Here is a 22720-nt window from a genome sequence, read left to right as displayed (position 1 = left end):
ACGAGATTCTGTGTCAGCTGAAGGGTTTGGGTATTGGTTTGGGGAAGTGTTAAAGAAATGGATACAGAGGATGGAAAGGGCTGGTGGTGTTGGCGTAGGATAGCAGTTAGGTTAAACCTAGTGGTTAGGGTAAAGTAATCATTAGGGTAAGTGTTAGAGTTGCAATTAAGGTAAGGTTAGTATTACAGGAAGGGTTTGGGTCAGGGCTAGGGCTGTGTAATTTGTGGCGACCTGGTGATTGTATTGGAGACAGGTTCACTGTTGATTTGCTCTTTATTTTGCATTCGCTAATATGCAAATAAAGTGCATTCGTGTGCTGAAGGGTTCCTGTTCTGTGAGAATTTAGGGTAGGATAAGTGGTGTAATTCGAGTTAGGGGACGGTTTAGGAATGGAGTTCATATTTAGGGTTGCAGCCTTGTGCTTTTGTGTATTTAAAAATAGGTGTTTTGGTGACCTTATTTACTGGCAACATTTTCAGACCTGGCATAGTTTTTATTGAATGACTAACTTTATTAAAATGACTTTTTGCTGACTACATTTACCTGCAGACATTTTCACATAGAACCATGTTAGATATTACAAGAAGGCTGGAGATAAGTCTATAAGAGGCCAGTATGGCGGGGTCCAGTGTTGGTTTCTTTATAAGCATGAAGGTAACGCCTGCCGTGTTCATATGGGGGACAAACCAGCGGAAAAGATGGGGTTGATCAGATGAGCCTCTTAAAGGCATTGAAGGAAAAGCTGTTCCAGGGCCACAGCTGAGCCAGTGGATTTGAGCTTATTGATCAGTTCAAGGACAGCGGCAGCATCCACCCATTGTGAGGGGAAGCAAAGCACCTTTTCTCGTCCTGGGCACAGGCAAGGCAGCTGGCAGGGATCTATGTCCATTGCAGGAACATACAGATTCCGTGTTTTAGTAATGATTTGCCGGAAAGTGAAAAATAAATCAAGACTTTCAAAGAGAAATGCAGATGGGAGATATAAGGGAAACATGATTTATGTTAAGATGGTTTCTAGAGATGCTGCCAAAACAACATATTACATTTTATAACCATACTATATAGGCACATATGTTTTCATGCACATCACGTGCAAAACCAAGACACACGCGGTAACGAGCGGGAAAACTCAGCAAATGGTTCTTACTTCTTGAACCAGTTGTCCGTTTTCCTTTTCAGTGAATTAAACGTGTAATAACATTCCATTGGTGTCAATCTGAAAAACATGTAAAAGCAACAACAACATACATGGATATGAAAGAAAGACTGAGAAGACATATAGTCCTTGAAGTGGCGAGTCTCAAGGTCTGCTGGTTCACATTAAATAAGAGGAGGAAATAGGTTATGTGGGAGTTTGATACATAACCAGCTCAATGTGATTGAACTGTTTTAGGGGTACAAAGAGAGTACATCTAAAAAAAAGAGGTATTAGATAGAGGGTCCCCTGTCAGTTCCAGGCGATAAAACATGCACCGAAAAAAGGGATTCTGCGGTCATGGGAGAGTCATCAACTTACATTTAGGACAGTAAGCAAGGACGTAGATTTAGGACAGTAAGCAAGATTAATGAGCACAGAATGTTAGATGCTATGCAACTGTTTCCCGAATACTTTGCTGACCTGCTGCTCAGAGAGAACACTAAGAGATGAAAGGCAGAGAAATTGAAGTTCTGTTGCAGAAACCTGGGAACGCCTTCTCTGTTTAAATAAAGACTATGAAAGTACCATGTGTACCGTCTCCAAACACACAAGTCACTTCTGCCACCATTTGCAAGTAAAAATAGCAAGACACGTCCTGTTAACATTAAGTCGACATAACATTTTTATGTTAAATGTTTTTTTTCAAAAAAACTAGGTCCCACCGAGATTTGAACTCGGATCGCTGGATTCAGAGTCCAGAGTGCTAACCATTACACCATGGAACCACGTGAACAGTACTTTCCAGTCCCTCAATATACTCTGTTCAAGAAGGAGAAGTACATGCAGTAGCATATTTTTGTTATCTACTGTAATTCTAGTTTAAGATTTCACCTTTTTGCAGAAAAGCATAGCCAAGCGTCCAATCAGTGAAATTTCATGAGCAAATCTGGAAAATCCAGAATGACTCTTTTCATGATTGAGATTTTATTATTTAGAAGAGAAAACATGGATATTGTACGGGAATACAGGTATCTCACTAACACAATCACTCAACGTCCCACTTGCAGGGGCAGGAGGGCAGGGACACTTACTAGCAGCGCTTCTGGTAGCCATGCACAACTCGCCATTCTCTTATCTACGCTGTTGGCGCTAACCTATTCCTAATTAGCGTATAATAAAGAGATTGGGTTTGCATGGGTTGGACTAAATAGGAGGACTAATATAAAAGAAGCTGTTTTCAAGGACTCAGTAGCGCCACCTGCAGACTGTATAGTATAACACTGAACCCTATAACAAAAACAGGACAAATATAGACAACTCTGGGTTTGTAACTGGCAACAAATGCAGGAATAATAAACTTAGAAATTCGTGGGTAGTCGAAACAATATTTTCAATGGAAAGAAAAAAACCTGAACTAAAGTGCAAAACAATTAAACTGCTGCATTTGAAAGGAAGATCAGCTATTGATCAACGTATAAGGCAAGAAAATAAGCCAGTTTAGGTAAATGGTATAAACAATCGCGTTCCCCTACGGATACGAATGGAGGAATACATATTTAAGCCTTTCGTGCTGGGGTGGGAAGGTGAGCGTATGTCACTGCTAGTTCACTATAAATCCCACAATGCACTTAAAGAGGTATTACCCAAATTGTTCCGAAAATATTGATCGCATGGTAGAGTTGACCCAATTCGGTCACTACCATTAGTTCGAATTTTTTCCAACAATTTGGGTGCCAAAATACCGGAACATGAGGAGCAGGGTTTGGAGGTGTCCCCTGCTCCCCATGTTAGGTATCTGTAGCCTCAGGGATTGCGGGGGTGTCCCCTGCATACTTAACAATGGAGGAGGTGGACAAAAATGGGCTGGGCCCCCGTTGTCAATGAACAGACAAAACGGGGGCCCGAGCAGTTTTACTGCGGGGGCAGATGACCCAGATCCCATAAATCAAGGTTATGGTATGTTACTGGGTTTTATACCCGATCCAGCGCCATTTGCATGGTCTCCAGGGGCTCCGCAGGATCTTAGAGAGAGGGATGGGTTACATTAGTGAGGAGAAGAGGGAAATGCAAGATGGCTTTGCTTTTGTGTTGACGCATGCACACTGGAAGTATCCTGCACTCTATGTGTGGATCGGTTGCCAGGTGTTCTGTGCCAAAAGCATGAAGGTGTTTTTGCATGAAGGGGTGCTTTATATGCCTGTGGTGCCAAGGGATGTTCTGCCATGGGTTGTGGTATGTAAGTTGGTTGCAGAGGTGCAGTGTTCTGATGTTTGATATTGGTTGGGAGGGGTGTTCAAATGACATGCATGGGCGGCTTTGCTGGTGTGCCTGTTTTGTATGAAAAGTAGAATTTGAGCATGTAGTGCAGAGAGCAGTCAAAGTCCATGGTCCAGGTGGGTGAGGACCGCACAAAATCTGGAATCCACATTTAGCAGAACATCACATGGCAGAGCAAGGCTGAAAAAGACATGAAGGGCTAAAGAAAGCATTAGACGTCTCTCGTTTCATGCCTTGGTTGTGGTTTACCTTATTTTTGTACTTTTTGTAATACGTGCAACGCCTTGGATGAAGGTACTATATTGATGTTTAATAAATAAATTATACCAGCACATGAAAAATGCCAAACAAGGCAAAAGAAATGTGAGTCCTTCCTGTGCTCCTACCACTGGCGTCTGCAGAGAGCTTCCATTTCACTTTCTCACTTTGCTACTGTCAAACCGTGTCTCTCCCTCTCTTTTGCTCTCCCTCTCAAATAGATACATTGTATCCCATGTGCAACAGGGATCTTGGAATTGGGAGATGAAGGGAAGGAGTAAGGGAGACACTCCACGCATTGCCATAAAAGAAGTGCTATGGGTTATGGGAGACACAAACCTCGGGTTCAATTAAAGTTCGGCGTGAAATATGAATGCCCTGGGCAAACATTTCACTTTCCTGACTAAGTTGGTTGGCAGGCTGTGAGCCAATTTAGCTCTCAGCCTAACTTGCTCAGGGGCTGTGCTCAGTGGCCTCTTCTGACACTTTGTCATAGCAACGCTTGCCTTTCTCGGGCAATCAGAGGAGGGGTGGCTGTGATGGAAGAGTAGCATAGAAAGTATATGAAAGGAATCTTAACCAGCCCAGGTGGCCCAAAGGACTGGACACTTGCTTCTTAGCCAAGAGATTGTTGTTTTGGTTGCCATCCTTTATAAAGTGCTGCATTTTGATAAAAGATCCAGCACTTCTTCTCAAAGAGTTGTAAGTGCTGTGAAGTGCACCCATATGGATGCGAGCAGGGGTGGCCCCAGCCCTTTGCTTGGGATTGCTTAAGCACTCGCACATTGAGGAGGTTGCAGGCATAAGGCAGCACTAAACTGACATTTAGTCTGGGGCACCAATTGGAAAGGGGGCCTTCAGCAAGATCTTGTAAACGTTCTCATCTTGTAGAGCAGACCATCTACCAGCAAACACTCATTAATGTTACAACAGAAGGAAACATACACTGGCAGAGGACACAAGCCTGCCCACACACAATCAATATATCCCTATGACGTAGACAAACACTTTATTGCTCAGCCCAGCCTTTAGATGGTTCACAACTCTAAGGACTAGCATCTATTTGTTAAACTAAATATCCTCTGAATTGGGATGAAAGATGCATCTAATGGGCCAAAGTAATGCCTAATAGCTATTAAGCCTCCTAGGCTCAGAGGAGGGGGAGGATCGACAGCCCAAGGGTAAATGACCCCAATCGCAACCAGCTTTCAAAACTGTCATCCTGCCCCCCAGGATACCTCGCATTTGTTTTTGAAAAAAGAAATAGATTTTCTACGCAGTTTTCTCATGTTTTGGGCTCGGTGCAAAAGGTTTTTGTTTTATTTTGTCTTATTGTGTTGACTTTTTTGGAAAAAGTTTTCTTATTGTATAGGTACATTGTGGACTCTTATGTCCCAAATGAGGGCAGCCGACACAGAGCAGGACGCAATAACGCCGCGCACAACGAATAATTAGGGCCCCTCAAGAGCCCAGCTGTAATCACAGGACCAATCGCAGTATACCACTAAGGACCCCATAGGGGGCTTTGGACCATACTACATAGCCTTGAAAAGGACCCACGGGTCGACCTCACCTCTGATACCGTTGTGGGTGCCACTAGGTCAGTTATGGTGCGTACCTTGTCTGGGCCTGGCTTCGTTCCCTCGTCTGAAAAGGCGTGTCCATAGAATCGCAGCTTCTTTTTCTTTATGTTGCATTTGTCAAAATTTAGAGTGAGGCCTGGCGTTTGCAATGCTTCACATACCATAAGTGCCTGATCGTGTTCATTCTGTGAGGTTTTGTATACCAAAATGTCATCGCTGTAATTAAAATCGGTCTTTATCGATAACAGTACTTACCTGATGGCTTCCTGAAACATCTCTGCTGCCGAAGAGATGCCGAAATTAAGGCATATATATCTAAAAAGGCCACTATGTGTCGCATATGTGATGATCACATGGGATGAGGGATGCAGTCCCAGCTGGTGATATCCTTGAGATAGATCAAGCTTGTAAACTGTTGTGGCTCTGTTAAGCTGCACGATCATATCTCTATTTTTGGTCTGCGGCGGCGTTCTCCTTGGATGGCTGTGTTGGCTACGCTCATGTCGAAGCATATCCTGATGCGCCTTCCTTCCTTGGGAACCACCACTAGGGGTGAAATCCATGGTGTGGGCCCTACCGCCTTCTTAATGATTTCATTTTGCTACAGCTGTTGAACCTCCTGAGACACTGCCTGTTGCAAATGAAACCAAACCCTCCGGGGCTGTTGGGGTACTGGGCGCACCTTTTCATCGATGTGGAGCTAGTTGACGCTCCATTTCTATTTTCCCAGTCCCTTGAAGAGGGTCGGTATTTGTTTATCGCACTTGTTCTTTAGAAATGGGTCTGTGTGATAATCTTGCCACACTGTGCGTTAGCTGTCGGGGCCCCATACCGCACCTTACCACTTCTGTATCTTGGCAGTTTATATACATGAGTCCTATTGATTTCACCGTTTTGTAACTGAGCAGGGACCACCCATCTATAGGGCTTCTTATCACGTGTATCGTGGCGTTGGCCGAGCGTCCTCGTTGTGCGAGTGTCAGTTGAAATTGACGAATGGATGTGTAGTTACTGAGGTGTGCAACCCACACGGATGGCTATTGAGCCTGGATCTTTCTCTTTTGCAGTATCTTCCTAGCACCCATTTTGAGAAATTTGTGTTCTCCCATGATGCTCACTGTTGCTCCAATGTCCATGAGGAAGCAATGTGTAGCAGGCCCCATGTCAATCATCACCCTTGGGCCTTCCTCGGCTTCCTGGTCCCCTTGCATTAGATTAAAATATTCGTCTGTGTAGTCTATATAAAACTCCTGTAGCATTTCCACATTATCTCAGTGGCTTTTAAATTCATTCTCGTATGGATCAGCATAATCCACGTACTAGTGTGGTATTTCTTTGTATGTCGCCACCTCAAATTTCAGAACCGGTTCCATCGCTCTGATCACTCTTTGTGGCATCTGCGAGTATGGCCGTGGTATCCTCCATGTTGTTTGTTGGGAAGCCCTCATTGATGGTCTCCACATGGTTGTCTGTGGTGGCCTTGCTGTCAGAAAAGGTCTGCCTTCTTGGCACACGGTGTGAAAGTGTCCTTCTCTTCCACATTTGGAGCATGCCTCACAAATTGCTGGGCATGTTCCGGTGTGCGGAAATGCGAATCCGCATCTGAAACATATCCGTTGTGGTCTAGCTGACTGCCTGTTTGTTGGTATGGATATCGAGTAGGCCCCCTCGAGGTAACTGGTCCTCCCATGAACCGGTTGACCGGCCCTCTTGGTGTCATGAGAGCAGCCACCGTTTCATCTTTCTCTGTCTTCTTTTTCTGTGTTTCAATGGCTGTGGTCTGCAGATCTACCCTCTCATGCACTCTGGCCAGCTCAATGACTGTGTCAATGGTCAGCGGCTGCTTCAGCAACTGCTTCCAGAATGTAGACGATGTACACCCTTCTATCACCCTCAGCCTAGTAGACTCATCATCAGCAAAGCTCGCAAACGGCAGTGTATTAATTTCTGTAGTCGCTGTTGGGCTGGATGATTAATTTCTTGTTCAGTGCCCCCACACGGGTGTCATACGGTGTTCTTTCTTCTTACGGTATGGTCTTTATTTTACCGTTCATCTCATTGCCCAACACATTTGTGATCATGCCAGATATGGCCAGAGACTTTTCTTACCCTGCAGCACCTATGAAATCGGTGAAATCTTGCACCCATTCTGCCCACCGGGGACCTTTGTCGAATTGGAGCTGCAATGGGAATGGTGGGGGTTTTCAAAGGAAAGTGGCCCTTGCGCTTGAACTCTGCCTTGCTTGCTGCTCAGCTGGCTGCTCGTCCATCTTGCTGCTGTTCCAGGCCTCCCGGTGATGCAAATACCTCCTGGTCCACACCTTCTGTTTACCGGTTGCCTTTATCCTTTAATGTTCTCATCTTTTCTTACCCCTCTGTGGCGGATACAGGTATGGCAATGCAGCCGGGCCTGTTGCGTCAAAGGAAACAGCTGAGCAGAGTACATCCTCAGAGTGTACGTGGACTTCCTGACCTAGGTCTCTGGATGAGGGCACGGGACGCCACACAGTGCTGGTGGCAAGCGGAGTTGCGGATCACAGCGGAACAGTAATGTTGGAACGCAGACCATCCTGACCTCGGAGTCTGGATGCCGGCATGGGACGCCACTGCAGTCAGTGTCAAGTGGAACTGCGGACTGCAGTCGCGTAGGAACTGCAGAGTGCAGTGGACGTCTCTCGCGGCGTGGGACTTATTGGTTTTCGCCAGTTGTTGCATTTGGGCCTAAAGGGTCTGCATTCAACTCCGTCTATTGACTAATGTTTTCTCCCCTTACTCCTCCTCTTCCTCTCAGGCCCTTGTGACCTAGCATGGTCACTCCGTTAAAGCTGCTTCTGCCAGCTCACAACCCCCCACATTTTCATAAGCTTGTGGATCTAGGAAGCGGCTGTATGTTGTTTTTGGTGTTGCTTTTTTTTTTTATAAGTGTGCATAAGGAAGGCGCTGTGGCTTGTGGTGATGCAGGTGACCAGGACACATCTTCATCTATTTAGTTAATTAGATGAACATGAGAGCTGCATCGATTAAGACACAGCCTCAGAAGTCCACGGATAGAGAGAATACAGGCGGAAAAGGAGAGAACAATATTTGGGGACAGGCGGGGATGAAGCGAGACAGAGAGAAAGAAGTAAAACGCGTGAGAGACTGGTTCCTGTACTTTAGATCTGGGCTGTATATTTAAATGGGTCTTCATCTTAATATGTGTTCAACATATCACTTCCATAAAGAATGAGGGGATTGACTCTGGTCTAACCTCATAGACAGACAAGATAGCATATGCAATGTGATGGAGGACGCTATTTATATAAGTATACAGATGTTGCAACCAGTGGACCGCGTGGCCTAATGGATAAGGCGTCTGACTTCGAATCAGAAGATTGAGGGTTCGAGTCCCTTCGTGGTCGGGGACGTTTTGTACATTTAAATTATCTTTGCTTTTATAGGAAAAGTTGATGATGTCCGCATCTGGAAATCCAGATGTCATATTTTGGAAACTAAAGCCGGCTACAGAGAAGACCATGAGATGCTCCTCAACACCATTCGTGTGCAAATGCTTAGGAAATACTGTCAGCCCATTGTATGGCTTCAGGTCGGAAGAGGGTTGTGTGTGCTGGCACGCATTGGGGGAGATTCATCCAATTTGCACTGCTCTAGTGCAGGAGCAGGGAAGGTATTTGTCTGGTTGTAGTGACAGTGAAATTACACAATATGGCTGCATGTTTGCAGTGCTGAAACGTTAACATCCGCACCATTGGAAGCACCCAAAACACGAACACAAACATTGCGGCGTTAGGCCTGGCGCTAAGAGATGCACATGAAGGGTTTTGTAGCGCCCTAATTCCAACACATCTTTTGTCATTACGCTGGTGCTTAGCATAAACCTTGTCATTACAACAGTTTTGCTCATTGTAGCCCCAGCACAATGACAACATGCTGCTTGTTTTACCACCGGTGTAATAACAACATGTGCACGAGTGTTCAAGCTGGTAATGTTACCTTAGCAAATGTGGTAATTGTGTCTTCACTAAGGTTTCCGGAAATGCTTTCAAGGCATCAGTGCAGCGACCAGTATGCATCTGGATGTTGAACTGGCTCTACAAAAAGCAATTCATGCCCAGTTAAAAATAGCTCTAAATGCCGACTTTTCACAGCATCAGTATACTCCTACTTTGCATCATCCTGACATACTTCCAATTTGCAAATTGCATGTCATGTCATAATAAAGCAGGATGTGGTGGTCAGCCATATTTTCTGCCACCAAGCGCTCCAACAGAACCAGCACATCATGTTACAGGTATCCCGACAAAATATAGCCATCAAAAATAGTCTGTGAAAATGTCGTGGTGAAAATACCTCTGCAGTGAAAACGATGCCAAGCAAAAAGTAGTCAAAAACGCAGCTGAAAAGTAGCCAAAATTGGTAGTGTTGCTACAGTAATTGTTAGGTAAAAGAGTATTTAGTGGGCTTGTTATTGCCTGGTTTAGGGTTAGGGGAAGGATAGGGGTTAGGGTTAGAGTAAATATGTTCAGGTTTGGTTAGTGGTTAGACGAGATTCTGTGTCAGCTGAAGGGTTTGGGTATTGGTTTGGGGAAGTGTTAAAGAAATGGATACAGAGGATGGAAAGGGCTGGTGGTGTTGGCGTAGGATAGCAGTTAGGTTAAACCTAGTGGTTAGGGTAAAGTAATCATTAGGGTAAGTGTTAGAGTTGCAATTAAGGTGAGGTTAGTATTACAGGAAGGGTTTGGGTCAGGGCTAGGGCTGTGTAATTTGTGGCGACCTGGTGATTGTATTGGAGACAGGTTCACTGTTGATTTGCTCTTTATTTTGCATTCGCTAATATGCAAATAAAGTGCATTCGTGTGCTGAAGGGTTCCTGTTCTGTGAGAATTTAGGGTAGGATAAGTGGTGTAATTCGAGTTAGGGGACGGTTTAGGAATGGAGTTCATATTTAGGGTTGCAGCCTTGTGCTTTTGTGTATTTAAAAATAGGTGTTTTGGTGACCTTATTTACTGGCAACATTTTCAGACCTGGCATAGTTTTTATTGAATGACTAACTTTATTAAAATGACTTTTTGCTGACTACATTTACCTGCAGACATTTTCACATAGAACCATGTTAGATATTACAAGAAGGCTGGAGATAAGTCTATAAGAGGCCAGTATGGCGGGGTCCAGTGTTGGTTTCTTTATAAGCATGAAGGTAACGCCTGCCGTGTTCATATGGGGGACAAACCAGCGGAAAAGATGGGGTTGATCAGATGAGCCTCTTAAAGGCATTGAAGGAAAAGCTGTTCCAGGGCCACAGCTGAGCCAGTGGATTTGAGCTTATTGATCAGTTCAAGGACAGCGGCAGCATCCACCCATTGTGAGGGGAAGCAAAGCACCTTTTCTCGTCCTGGGCACAGGCAAGGCAGCTGGCAGGGATCTATGTCCATTGCAGGAACATACAGATTCCTTGTTTTAGTAATGATTTGCCGGAAAGTGAAAAATAAATCAAGACTTTCAAAGAGAAATGCAGATGGGAGATATAAGGGAAACATGATTTATGTTAAGATGGTTTCTAGAGATGCTGCCAAAACAACATATTACATTTTATAACCATACTATATAGGCACATATGTTTTCATGCACATCACGTGCAAAACCAAGACACACGCGGTAACGAGCGGGAAAACTCAGCAAATGGTTCTTACTTCTTGAACCAGTTGTCCGTTTTCCTTTTCAGTGAATTAAACGTGTAATAACATTCCATTGGTGTCAATCTGAAAAACATGTAAAAGCAACAACAACATACATGGATATGAAAGAAAGACTGAGAAGACATATAGTCCTTGAAGTGGCGAGTCTCAAGGTCTGCTGGTTCACATTAAATAAGAGGAGGAAATAGGTTATGTGGGAGTTTGATACATAACCAGCTCAATGTGATTGAACTGTTTTAGGGGTACAAAGAGAGTACATCTAAAAAAAAAGAGGTATTAGATAGAGGGTCCCCTGTCAGTTCCAGGCGATAAAACATGCACCGAAAAAAGGGATTCTGCGGTCATGGGAGAGTCATCAACTTACATTTAGGACAGTAAGCAAGGACGTAGATTTAGGACAGTAAGCAAGATTAATGAGCACAGAATGTTAGATGCTATGCAACTGTTTCCCGAATACTTTGCTGACCTGCTGCTCAGAGAGAACACTAAGAGATGAAAGGCAGAGAAATTGAAGTTCTGTTGCAGAAACCTGGGAACGCCTTCTCTGTTTAAATAAAGACTATGAAAGTACCATGTGTACCGTCTCCAAACACACAAGTCACTTCTGTCACCATTTGGAAGTAAAAATAGCAAGACACGTCCTGTTAACATTAAGTCGACATAACATTTTTATGTCAAATGTTTTTTTTCAAAAAAAACTAGGTCCCACTGGATTCAGAGTCCAGAGTGCTAACCATTACACCATGGAACCACGTGAACAGTACTTTCCAGTCCCTCAATATACTCTGTTCAAGAAGGAGAAGTACATGCAGTAGCATATTTTTGTTATCTACTGTAATTCTAGTTTAAGATTTCACCTTTTTGCAGAAAAGCATAGCCAAGCGTCCAATCAGTGAAATTTCATGAGCAAATCTGGAAAATCCAGAATGACTCCTTTCATGATTGAGATTTTATTATTTAGAAGAGAAAACATGGATATTGTACATGAATACAGGTATCTCACTAACACAATCACTCAACGTCCCACTTGCAGGGGCAGGAGGGCAGGGACCCTTACTAGCAGCGCTTCTGGTAGCCATGCACAACTCGCCATTCTCTTATCTACGCTGTTGGCGCTAACCTATTCCTAATTAGCGTATAATAAAGAGATTGGGTTTGCATGGGTTGGACTAAATAGGAGGACTAATATAAAAGAAGCTGTTTTCAAGGACTCAGTAGCGCCACCTGCAGACTGTATAGTATAACACTGAACCCTATAACAAAAACAGGACAAATATAGACAACTCTGGGTTTGTAACTGGCAACAAATGCAGGAATAATAAACTTAGAAATTCGTGGGTAGTCGAAACAATATTTTCAATGGAAAGAAAAAAACCTGAACTAAAGTGCAAAACAATTAAACTGCTGCATTTGAAAGGAAGATCAGCTATTGATCAACGTATAAGGCAAGAAAATAAGCCAGTTTAGGTAAATGGTATAAACAATCGCGTTCCCCTACGGATACGAATGGAGGAATACATATTTAAGCCTTTCGTGCTGGGGTGGGAAGGTGAGCGTATGTCACTGCTAGTTCACTATAAATCCCACAATGCACTTAAAGAGGTATTACCCAAATTGTTCCGAAAATATTGATCGCATGGTAGAGTTGACCCAATTCGGTCACTACCATTAGTTCGAATTTTTTCCAACAATTTGGGTGCCAAAATACCGGAACATGAGGAGCAGGGTTTGGAGGTGTCCCCTGCTCCCCATGTTAGGTATCTGTAGCCTCAGGGATTGCGGGGGTGTCCCCTGCATACTTAACAATGGAGGAGGTGGACAAAAATGGGCTGGGCCCCCGTTGTCAATGAACAGACAAAACGGGGGCCCGAGCAGTTTTACTGCGGGGGCAGATGACCCAGATCCCATAAATCAAGGTTATGGTATGTTACTGGGTTTTATACCCGATCCAGCGCCATTTGCATGGTCTCCAGGGGCTCCGCAGGATCTTAGAGAGAGGGATGGGTTACATTAGTGAGGAGAAGAGGGAAATGCAAGATGGCTTTGCTTTTGTGTTGACGCATGCACACTGGAAGTATCCTGCACTCTATGTGTGGATCGGTTGCCAGGTGTTCTGTGCCAAAAGCATGAAGGTGTTTTTGCATGAAGGGGTGCTTTATATGCCTGTGGTGCCAAGGGATGTTCTGCCATGGGTTGTGGTATGTAAATTGGTTGCAGAGGTGCAGTGTTCTGATGTTTGATATTGGTTGGGAGGGGTGTTCAAATGACATGCATGGGCGGCTTTGCTGGTGTGCCTGTTTTGTATGAAAAGTAGAATTTGAGCATGTAGTGCAGAGAGCAGTCAAAGTCCATGGTCCAGGTGGGTGAGGACCGCACAAAATCTGGAATCCACATTTAGCAGAACATCACATGGCAGAGCAAGGCTGAAAAAGACATGAAGGGTTAAAGAAAGCATTAGACGTCTCTCGTTTCATGCCTTGGTTGTGGTTTACCTTATTTTTGTACTTTTTGTAATACGTGCAACGCCTTGGATGAAGGTACTATATTGATGTTTAATAAATAAATTATACCAGCACATGAAAAATGCCAAACAAGGCAAAAGAAATGTGAGTCCTTCCTGTGCTCCTACCACTGGCGTCTGCAGAGAGCTTCCATTTCACTTTCTCACTTTGCTACTGTCAAACCGTGTCTCTCCCTCTCTTTTGCTCTCCCTCTCAAATAGATACATTGTATCCCATGTGCAACAGGGATCTTGGAATTGGGAGATGAAGGGAAGGAGTAAGGGAGACACTCCACGCATTGCCATAAAAGAAGTGCTATGGGTTATGGGAGACACAAACCTCGGGTTCAATTAAAGTTCGGCGTGAAATATGAATGCCCTGGGCAAACATTTCACTTTCCTGACTAAGTTGGTTGGCAGGCTGTGAGCCAATTTAGCTCTCAGCCTAACTTGCTCAGGGGCTGTGCTCAGTGGCCTCTTCTGACACTTTGTCATAGCAACGCTTGCCTTTCTCAGGCAATCAGAGGAGGGGTGGCTGTGATGGAAGAGTAGCATAGAAAGTATATGAAAGGAATCTTAACCAGCCCAGGTGGCCCAAAGGACTGGACACTTGCTTCTTAGCCAAGAGATTGTTGTTTTGGTTGCCATCCTTTATAAAGTGCAGCATTTTGATAAATGATCCAGCACTTCTTCTCAAAGAGTTGTAAGTGCTGTGAAGTGCACCCATATGGATGCGAGCAGGGGTGGCCCCAGCCCTTTGCTTGGGATTGCTTAAGCACTCGCACATTGAGGAGGTTGCAGGCATAAGGCAGCACTAAACTGACATTTAGTCTGGGGCACCAATTGGAAAGGGGGCCTTCAGCAAGATCTTGTAAACGTTCTCATCTTGTAGAGCAGACCATCTACCAGCAAACACTCATTAATGTTACAACAGAAGGAAACATACACTGGCAGAGGACACAAGCCTGCCCACACACAATCAATATATCCCTATGACGTAGACAAACACTTTATTGCTCAGCCCAGCCTTTAGATGGTTCACAACTCTAAGGACTAGCATCTATTTGTTAAACTAAATATCCTCTGAATTGGGATGAAAGATGCATCTAATGGGCCAAAGTAATGCCTAATAGCTATTAAGCCTCCTAGGCTCAGAGGAGGGGGAGGATCGACAGCCCAAGGGTAAATGACCCCAATCGCAACCAGCTTTCAAAACTGTCATCCTGCCCCCCAGGATACCTCGCATTTGTTTTTGAAAAAAGAAATAGATTTTCTACGCAGTTTTCTCATGTTTTGGGCTCGGTGCAAAAGGTTTTTGTTTTATTTTGTCTTATTGTGTTGACTTTTTTGGAAAAAGTTTTCTTATTGTATAGGTACATTGTGGACTCTTATGTCCCAAATGAGGGCAGCCGACACAGAGCAGGACGCAATAACGCCGCGCACAACGAATAATTAGGGCCCCTCAAGAGCCCAGCTGTAATCACAGGACCAATCGCAGTATACCACTAAGGACCCCATAGGGGGCTTTGGACCATACTACATAGCCTTGAAAAGGACCCACGGGTCGACCTCACCTCTGATACCGTTGTGGGTGCCACTAGGTCAGTTATGGTGCGTACCTTGTCTGGGCCTGGCTTCGTTCCCTCGTCTGAAAAGGCGTGTCCATAGAATCGCAGCTTCTTTTTCTTTATGTTGCATTTGTCAAAATTTAGAGTGAGGCCTGGCGTTTGCAATGCTTCACATACCATAAGTGCCTGATCGTGTTCATTCTGTGAGGTTTTGTATACCAAAATGTCATCGCTGTAATTAAAATCGGTCTTTATCGATAACAGTACTTACCTGATGGCTTCCTGAAACATCTCTGCTGCCGAAGAGATGCCGAAATTAAGGCATATATATCTAAAAAGGCCACTATGTGTCGCATATGTGATGATCACATGGGATGAGGGATGCAGTCCCAGCTGGTGATATCCTTGAGATAGATCAAGCTTGTAAACTGTTGTGGCTCTGTTAAGCTGCACGATCATATCTCTATTTTTGGTCTGCGGCGGCGTTCTCCTTGGATGGCTGTGTTGGCTACGCTCATGTCGAAGCATATCCTGATGCGCCTTCCTTCCTTGGGAACCACCACTAGGGGTGAAATCCATGGTGTGGGCCCTACCGCCTTCTTAATGATTTCATTTTGCTACAGCTGTTGAACCTCCTGAGACACTGCCTGTTGCAAATGAAACCAAACCCTCCGGGGCTGTTGGGGTACTGGGCGCACCTTTTCATCGATGTGGAGCTAGTTGACGCTCCATTTCTATTTTCCCAGTCCCTTGAAGAGGGTCGGTATTTGTTTATCGCACTTGTTCTTTAGAAATGGGTCTGTGTGATAATCTTGCCACACTGTGCGTTAGCTGTCGGGGCCCCATACCGCACCTTACCACTTCTGTATCTTGGCAGTTTATATACATGAGTCCTATTGATTTCACCGTTTTGTAACTGAGCAGGGACCACCCATCTATAGGGCTTCTTATCACGTGTATCGTGGCGTTGGCCGAGCGTCCTCGTTGTGCGAGTGTCAGTTGAAATTGACGAATGGATGTGTAGTTACTGAGGTGTGCAACCCACACGGATGGCTATTGAGCCTGGATCTTTCTCTTTTGCAGTATCTTCCTAGCACCCATTTTGAGAAATTTGTGTTCTCCCATGATGCTCACTGTTGCTCCAATGTCCATGAGGAAGCAATGTGTAGCAGGCCCCATGTCAATCATCACCCTTGGGCCTTCCTCGGCTTCCTGGTCCCCTTACATTAGATTAAAATATTCGTCTGTGTAGTCTATATAAAACTCCTGTAGCATTTCCACATTATCTCAGTGGCTTTTAAATTCATTCTCGTATGGATCAGCATAATCCACGTACTAGTGTGGTATTTCTTTGTATGTCGCCACCTCAAATTTCAGAACCGGTTCCATCGCTCTGATCACTCTTTGTGGCATCTGCGAGTATGGCCGTGGTATCCTCCATGTTGTTTGTTGGGAAGCCCTCATTGATGGTCTCCACATGGTTGTCTGTGGTGGCCTTGCTGTCAGAAAAGGTCTGCCTTCTTGGCACACGGTGTGAAAGTGTCCTTCTCTTCCACATTTGGAGCATGCCTCACAAATTGCTGGGCATGTTCCGGTGTGCGGAAATGCGAATCCGCATCTGAAACATATCCGTTGTGGTATAGCTGACTGCCTGTTTGTTGGTATGGATATCGAGTAGGCCCCCTCGAGGTAACTGGTCCTCCCATGAACCGGTTGACCGGCCCTCTTGGTGTCATGAGAGCAGCCACCGTTTCATCTTTCTCTGTCTTCTTTTTCTGTGTTTCAATGGCTGTGGTCTGCAGATCTACCCTCTCATGCACTCTGGCCAGCTCAATGACTGTGTCAATGGTCAGCGGCTGCTTCAGCAACTGCTTCCAGAATGTAGACGATGTACACCCTTCTATCACCCTCAGCCTAGTAGACTCATCATCAGCAAAGCTCGCAAACGGCAGTGTATTAATTTCTGTAGTCGCTGTTGGGCTGGATGATTAATTTCTTGTTCAGTGCCCCCACACGGGTGTCATACGGTGTTCTTTCTTCTTACGGTATGGTCTTTATTTTACCGTTCATCTCATTGCCCAACACATTTGTGATCATGCCAGATATGGCCAGAGACTTTTCTTACCCCGCAGCACCTATGAAATCGGTGAAATCTTGCACCCATTCTGCCCACCGGGGACCTTTGTCGAATTGGAGCTGCAATGGGAATGGTGGGGGTTTTCAAAGGAAAGTGGCCCTTGCGCTTGAACTCTGCCTTGCTTGCTGCTCAGCTGGCTGCTCGTCCATCTTGCTGCTGTTCCAGGCCTCCCGGTGATGCAAATACCTCCTGGTCCACACCTTCTGTTTACCGGTTGCCTTTATCCTTTAATGTTCTCATCTTTTCTTACCCCTCTGTGGCGGATACAGGTATGGCAATGCAGCCGGGCCTGTTGCGTCAAAGGAAACAGCTGAGCAGAGTACATCCTCAGAGTGTACGTGGACTTCCTGACCTAGGTCTCTGGATGAGGGCACGGGACGCCACACAGTGCTGGTGGCAAGCAGAGTTGCGGATCACAGCGGAACAGTAATGTTGGAACGCAGACCATCCTGACCTCGGAGTCTGGATGCCGGCATGGGACGCCACTGCAGTCAGTGTCAAGTGGAACTGCGGACTGCAGTCGCGTAGGAACTGCAGAGTGCAGTGGACGTCTCTCGCGGCGTGGGACTTATGGCTTGTCGCCAGTTGTTGCATTTGGGCCTAAAGGGTCTGCATTCAACTCCGTCTATTGACTAATGTTTTCTCCCCTTACTCCTCCTCTTCCTCTCAGGCCCTTGTGACCTAGCATGGTCACTCCGTTAAAGCTGCTTCTGCCAGCTCACAACCCCCCACATTTTCATAAGCTTGTGGATCTAGGAAGCGGCTGTATGTTGTTTTTGGTGTTGCTTTTTTTTTTTATAAGTGTGCATAAGGAAGGCGCTGTGGCTTGTGGTGATGCAGGTGACCAGGACACATTTTCATCTATTTAGTTAATTAGATGAACATGAGAGCTGCATCGATTAAGACACAGCCTCAGAAGTCCACGGATAGAGAGAATACAGGCGGAAAAGGAGAGAACAATATTTGGGGACAGGCGGGGATGAAGCGAGACAGAGAGAAAGAAGTAAAACGCGTGAGAGACTGGTTCCTGTACTTTAGATCTGGGCTGTATATTTAAATGGGTCTTCATCTTAATATGTGTTCAACATATCACTTCCATAAAGAATGAGGGGATTGACTCTGGTCTAACCTCATAGACAGACAAGATAGCACATGCAATGTGATGGAGGACGCTATTTATATAAGTATACAGATGTTGCAACCAGTGGACCGCGTGGCCTAATGGATAAGGCGTCTGACTTCGAATCAGAAGATTGAGGGTTCGAGTCCCTTCGTGGTCGGGGACGTTTTGTACATTTAAATTATCTTTGCTTTTATAGGAAAAGTTGATGATGTCCGCATCTGGAAATCCAGATGTCATATTTTGGAAACTAAAGCCGGCTACAGAGAAGACCATGAGATGCTCCTCAACACCATTCGTGTGCAAATGCTTAGGAAATACTGTCAGCCCATTGTATGGCTTCAGGTCGGAAGAGGGTTGTGTGTGCTGGCACGCATTGGGGGAGATTCATCCAATTTGCACTGCTCTAGTGCAGGAGCAGGGAAGGTATTTGTCTGGTTGTAGTGACAGTGAAATTACACAATATGGCTGCATGTTTGCAGTGCTGAAACGTTAACATCCGCACCGTTGGAAGCACCCAAAACACGAACACAAACATTGCGGCGTTAGGCCTGGAGCTAAGAGATGCACATGAAGGGTTTTGTAGCGCCCTAATTCCAACACATCTTTTGTCATTACGCTGGTGCTTAGCATAAACCTTGTCATTACAACAGTTTTGCTCATTGTAGCCCCAGCACAATGACAACATGCTGCTTGTTTTACCACCGGTGTAATAACAACATGTGCACGAGTGTTCAAGCTGGTAATGTTACCTTAGCAAATGTGGTAATTGTGTCTTCACTAAGGTTTCCGGAAATGCTTTCAAGGCATCAGTGCAGCGACCAGTATGCATCTGGATGTTGAACTGGCTCTACAAAAAGCAATTCATGCCCAGTTAAAAATAGCTCTAAATGCCGACTTTTCACAGCATCAGTATACTCCTACTTTGCATCATCCTGACATACTTCCAATTTGCAAATTGCATGTCATGTCATAATAAAGCAGGATGTGGTGGTCAGCCATATTTTCTGCCACCAAGCGCTCCAACAGAACCAGCACATCATGTTACAGGTATCCCGACAAAATATAGCCATCAAAAATAGTCTGTGAAAATGTCGTGGTGAAAATACCTCTGCAGTGAAAACGATGCCAAGCAAAAAGTAGTCAAAAACGCAGCTGAAAAGTAGCCAAAATTGGTAGTGTTGCTACAGTAATTGTTAGGTAAAAGAGTATTTAGTGGGCTTGTTATTGCCTGGTTTAGGGTTAGGGGAAGGATAGGGGTTAGGGTTAGAGTAAATATGTTCAGGTTTGGTTAGTGGTTAGACGAGATTCTGTGTCAGCTGAAGGGTTTGGGTATTGGTTTGGGGAAGTGTTAAGGAAATGGATACAGAGGATGGAAAGGGCTGGTGGTGTTGGCGTAGGATAGCAGTTAGGTTAAACCTAGTGGTTAGGGTAAAGTAATCATTAGGGTAAGTGTTAGAGTTGCAATTAAGGTAAGGTTAGTATTACAGGAAGGGTTTGGGTCAGGGCTAGGGCTGTGTAATTTGTGGCGACCTGGTGATTGTATTGGAGACAGGTTCACTGTTGATTTGCTCTTTATTTTGCATTCGCTAATATGCAAATAAAGTGCATTCGTGTGCTGAAGGGTTCCTGTTCTGTGAGAATTTAGGGTAGGATAAGTGGTGTAATTCGAGTTAGGGGACGGTTTAGGAATGGAGTTCATATTTAGGGTTGCAGCCTTGTGCTTTTGTGTATTTAAAAATAGGTGTTTTGGTGACCTTATTTACTGGCAACATTTTCAGACCTGGCATAGTTTTTATTGAATGACTAACTTTATTAAAATGACTTTTTGCTGACTACATTTACCTGCAGACATTTTCACATAGAACCATGTTAGATATTACAAGAAGGCTGGAGATAAGTCTATAAGAGGCCAGTATGGCGGGGTCCAGTGTTGGTTTCTTTATAAGCATGAAGGTAACGCCTGCCGTGTTCATATGGGGGACAAACCAGCGGAAAAGATGGGGTTGATCAGATGAGCCTCTTAAAGGCATTGAAGGAAAAGCTGTTCCAGGGCCACAGCTGAGCCAGTGGATTTGAGCTTATTGATCAGTTCAAGGACAGCGGCAGCATCCACCCATTGTGAGGGGAAGCAAAGCACCTTTTCTCGTCCTGGGCACAGGCAAGGCAGCTGGCAGGGATCTATGTCCATTGCAGGAACATACAGATTCCGTGTTTTAGTAATGATTTGCCGGAAAGTGAAAAATAAATCAAGACTTTCAAAGAGAAATGCAGATGGGAGATATAAGGGAAACATGATTTATGTTAAGATGGTTTCTAGAGATGCTGCCAAAACAACATATTACATTTTATAACCATACTATATAGGCACATATGTTTTCATGCACATCACGTGCAAAACCAAGACACACGCGGTAACGAGCGGGAAAACTCAGCAAATGGTTCTTACTTCTTGAACCAGTTGTCCGTTTTCCTTTTCAGTGAATTAAACGTGTAATAACATTCCATTGGTGTCAATCTGAAAAACATGTAAAAGCAACAACAACATACATGGATATGAAAGAAAGACTGAGAAGACATATAGTCCTTGAAGTGGCGAGTCTCAAGGTCTGCTGGTTCACATTAAATAAGAGGAGGAAATAGGTTATGTGGGAGTTTGATACATAACCAGCTCAATGTGATTGAACTGTTTTAGGGGTACAAAGAGAGTACATCTAAAAAAAAAGAGGTATTAGATAGAGGGTCCCCTGTCAGTTCCAGGCGATAAAACATGCACCGAAAAAAGGGATTCTGCGGTCATGGGAGAGTCATCAACTTACATTTAGGACAGTAAGCAAGGACGTAGATTTAGGACAGTAAGCAAGATTAATGAGCACAGAATGTTAGATGCTATGCAACTGTTTCCCGAATACTTTGCTGACCTGCTGCTCAGAGAGAACACTAAGAGATGAAAGGCAGAGAAATTGAAGTTCTGTTGCAGAAACCTGGGAACGCCTTCTCTGTTTAAATAAAGACTATGAAAGTACCATGTGTACCGTCTCCAAACACACAAGTCACTTCTGCCACCATTTGCAAGTAAAAATAGCAAGACACGTCCTGTTAACATTAAGTCGACATAACATTTTTATGTTAAATGTTTTTTTTCAAAAAAACTAAGTCCCACGATCGCTGGATTCAGAGTCCAGAGTGCTAACCATTACACCATGGAACCACGTGAACAGTACTTTCCAGTCCCTCAATATACTCTGTTCAAGAAGGAGAAGTACATGCAGTAGCATATTTTTGTTATCTACTGTAATTCTAGTTTAAGATTTCACCTTTTTGCAGAAAAGCATAGCCAAGCGTCCAATCAGTGAAATTTCATGAGCAAATCTGGAAAATCCAGAATGACTCTTTTCATGATTGAGATTTTATTATTTAGAAGAGAAAACATGGATATTGTACGGGAATACAGGTATCTCACTAACACAATCACTCAACGTCCCACTTGCAGGGGCAGGAGGGCAGGGACACTTACTAGCAGCGCTTCTGGTAGCCATGCACAACTCGCCATTCTCTTATCTACGCTGTTGGCGCTAACCTATTCCTAATTAGCGTATAATAAAGAGATTGGGTTTGCATGGGTTGGACTAAATAGGAGGACTAATATAAAAGAAGCTGTTTTCAAGGACTCAGTAGCGCCACCTGCAGACTGTATAGTATAACACTGAACCCTATAACAAAAACAGGACAAATATAGACAACTCTGGGTTTGTAACTGGCAACAAATGCAGGAATAATAAACTTAGAAATTCGTGGGTAGTCGAAACAATATTTTCAATGGAAAGAAAAAAACCTGAACTAAAGTGCAAAACAATTAAACTGCTGCATTTGAAAGGAAGATCAGCTATTGATCAACGTATAAGGCAAGAAAATAAGCCAGTTTAGGTAAATGGTATAAACAATCGCGTTCCCCTACGGATACGAATGGAGGAATACATATTTAAGCCTTTCGTGCTGGGGTGGGAAGGTGAGCGTATGTCACTGCTAGTTCACTATAAATCCCACAATGCACTTAAAGAGGTATTACCCAAATTGTTCCGAAAATATTGATCGCATGGTAGAGTTGACCCAATTCGGTCACTACCATTAGTTCGAATTTTTTCCAACAATTTGGGTGCCAAAATACCGGAACATGAGGAGCAGGGTTTGGAGGTGTCCCCTGCTCCCCATGTTAGGTATCTGTAGCCTCAGGGATTGCGGGGGTGTCCCCTGCATACTTAACAATGGAGGAGGTGGACAAAAATGGGCTGGGCCCCCGTTGTCAATGAACAGACAAAACGGGGGCCCGAGCAGTTTTACTGCGGGGGCAGATGACCCAGATCCCATAAATCAAGGTTATGGTATGTTACTGGGTTTTATACCCGATCCAGCGCCATTTGCATGGTCTCCAGGGGCTCCGCA

The 22720-nt window shown here is 44.4% G+C and overlaps 3 non-coding genes across 3 annotated transcripts; 2 read left to right on the top strand and 1 right to left on the bottom strand.

The window, feature by feature from the left end:
- Window positions 1-1851: 1851 nt before the first annotated feature.
- TRNAQ-CUG (transfer RNA glutamine (anticodon CUG)) lies at window positions 1852-1923 on the bottom strand. The gene has a single exon. It is a non-coding gene; the product is annotated as a tRNA-Gln (tRNA).
- Window positions 1924-8584: 6661 nt separating this feature from the next.
- TRNAR-UCG (transfer RNA arginine (anticodon UCG)) lies at window positions 8585-8657 on the top strand. Its single transcript has one exon. It is a non-coding gene; the product is annotated as a tRNA-Arg (tRNA).
- Window positions 8658-18364: 9707 nt separating this feature from the next.
- TRNAR-UCG (transfer RNA arginine (anticodon UCG)) lies at window positions 18365-18437 on the top strand. Its single transcript has one exon. It is a non-coding gene; the product is annotated as a tRNA-Arg (tRNA).
- The last annotated feature ends 4283 nt before the right edge of the window (window positions 18438-22720 follow it).

Source organism: Ambystoma mexicanum (genome assembly GCF_040938575.1).
Source record: "Ambystoma mexicanum isolate Mex_15411 chromosome 12 unlocalized genomic scaffold, UKY_AmexF1_1 Mex_chr12_unloc.2, whole genome shotgun sequence".
Classification (NCBI taxonomy): domain Eukaryota; kingdom Metazoa; phylum Chordata; class Amphibia; order Caudata; family Ambystomatidae; genus Ambystoma; species Ambystoma mexicanum.
Note: the sequence above shows the minus strand (reverse complement) of the source record. Positions and strands in the feature narration are given on the sequence as shown.